The following is a 2,622-nucleotide window of genomic DNA, read 5'->3' as shown; positions in this document are numbered from 1 at the left end:
TAAAAACGGATTATTTAGACTACGTAAATTAGCCGTGAGTCACAAAGGACGAGATCCGATGTAAAGCAACAACGATCGACTAACTCGTAACAAAAATAAGATAAGAAAACGTAACGTAACTTGGAACATAAATGAGATGAAGATTAAATACGAGTACTTAAATTAAAACTTGAGAACAAAAGCACAACTAAAAAAGTTGGTTCTTGAAAAGTCAAACAACGTAAACCGAAAGCTTTGAACCGAAAGCAATATTCTAGAGAGCAATTATCACTAATATCACAAGTGTTAATTGGTAGAAAAGTATGAAAAAGTGTTGTTAAAACAAGCCTTAAGCCACCTTATATAGGCTAAGGAAGATCCCATAGTTGGTGCCAACTAATAAAACAAAAGCTTCTTCAAAACTGGGCTTTGACCGTGTCCAAGGTCGTTGACCACGCCTCCTCTATGGATCAGCCCATTTCTCCACGGCCCAAACAGATTTTCAGCTCTCGGACAGGTACTATAGGACCTTGCCACTCCTGATCCTATAGGACTGCTATAGGAATGGGCCCAAAAATCATCAAAAACCTGTAAAAACAAGGAATTAACATTAGATATACTATATTACTACTAATATATGAAAAAGATATAAAAATACTCAATTAAGACACTAATGGGCAAATAAAACAAGGGAAAATGGTTAAGAAAATGATGTAATAAGGTTAATAAAATAACACTTATCATCCTCGACACGGAGTTTTAAATATATTTAATCGTCGGTCTGAAGACGAACAATCAGGGGCAAAATTTCGAGGCTCACGGTTCAGACGTATCTCTACCGTTGTTCAAAAATACAGCAAGGAGTATGTAGATAGTTCATTAACAATATGCTTCTACAATTGACCCTTCTACCCTTGATCTGTTTCTCACTGTCCTTTTCAACGACCCTAGACGTCTCTCATAGAGATACATCCATCGATATTGAACTGGACCTCCAACTATTGCCTCATGTGCCAAATGTACCACAAGGTGTTCCATGGAATCAAAGAATCCCAGTGGAAAGATTCTTTCCAACTTGCAGATAGTTTCCACTATACTTGTTTGCAATTGAGGCAAGTCGTCAATCTGTAACACCTTTGAGCATATTGCACGAAAGAATGTGCACAACTCAGTGATAGCATCCCATATTGGAGCCGGTACCATCCATTTTATAGAAAGAGGTAGCAGTCTTTGCATGAACACATGACAATCATGACTTTTGAAGCCATAAAAACTACCATCTTCGACGTTTACTAATGCACCTAGGTTAGAAGCATAGCCGTCTAGGAATTTCAGCTTCTTCAACCATTGGCACACCTTTCCTACTTGTTGTTTGTTCAATGAGTAGGAAGCTTTTGGTTTAAATATTTTATTTCATTCCTCCCTCACATGCAACTTCGGTCGATTGCAGTATTCTTCAATATATTTCCTTGCTTTTACGTTGTCCTTTGATTTTGGAGTGTCCATGATGGTGTGAAAGATATTRTCAAACACATTCTTTTCAATGTGCATTACATCAAGATTGTGTCGGATCAACAAAGTGTGCCAATATGGCAGCTCCCAGAAAATGCTCTTCTTTACCCAATTGTGGGTTACCMCAAAACCCACAGGCTTCCTATATTGCCTTAAACCATGTGGGACTCCATCATAGACCGTAGGAAGGCTACAAACATGTATCCATATTTGTTCCCCAGTTAGAAAAGGGGGTGGACCAGCTTTTTTGACATGTCCAACATGAAATTGGTTCCTATCACGCCTGAACGAGTGTCTGATTGGCAGAAACTTGCAGTGACAGTCAAACCGACACAACTTCCCTCCGCTTTGCAACTGGAACGCACATGCATTACCCATGCAATATGGGCAAGCTAACTTGCCATGCCTGCTCCAACCAGACAACATGGCATAAGCAGGGAAATCACTAACCGTCCACAACAATACGACCCTCATTGTGAAATTCGTTCGTCGATGAGCGTCATAGGTAACGACACCGTCAAAGAAAAACTTCTGCAACTCGTCGATCAAAGGCCGAAGATACACATCCAAGTTCTGCCCAGGGCTCTTCTTGCCAGGAATCAGCAAAGCCAGGTGGATGTTCCAGTCTTTGATGCACATCCAAGGTTGTTAGGACTGAAAGTCGGTATAAAATTGTATTCGTCTTGAAAGTTACTATTGTCTATAATTAAAATAGACATCGTGTTTGACTTTGTTTGTAAGGTTTGATTTTGACTAGRATTTTATAGTTTGACCCTATAAATAGGGTGTTTGTCTTGTAATTGTAAAAGAGCTCATTTGTTAAAATTCAATATACGTAAAGAAAGGTTTGACCATACTTRAAGATTTGACTTTCTCTCTCTAGTCTCTTATGTGTTCTTAAAAGAAATTATCAGATCTGCCATTGTTATGAAGATATCTTGAAGATTGATCAACAAATGGACTCTCAATTGGTATCAGAGCATGTTTGCAGGAAGAATGATTGAAGAAATAATCATGATCTACACAAATCTTCTGGAGATTTTTTTAAGATTCTTTGGGTTCTTGATTGTTCATCCTAGATCTTAATTTTTTTAATTTTTTTTTCTCATTTGTGGATGTTTAGGTGTTAAA

General features: G+C 38.1%; 1 pseudogene; it reads right to left on the bottom strand.

Moving 5' to 3' along the window:
* Window positions 1-2,130, bottom strand: part of LOC112514098 — an 8,723-nt pseudogene extending 6,593 nt beyond the window's left edge.
* Window positions 2,131-2,622: the final 492 nt, after the last annotated feature.

This window comes from Cynara cardunculus, assembly GCF_001531365.2.
Source record: "Cynara cardunculus var. scolymus isolate 2C chromosome LG 6, CcrdV1, whole genome shotgun sequence".
NCBI lineage: Eukaryota > Viridiplantae > Streptophyta > Magnoliopsida > Asterales > Asteraceae > Cynara > Cynara cardunculus.
This window is presented reverse-complemented; position numbering and strand designations above follow the sequence as displayed.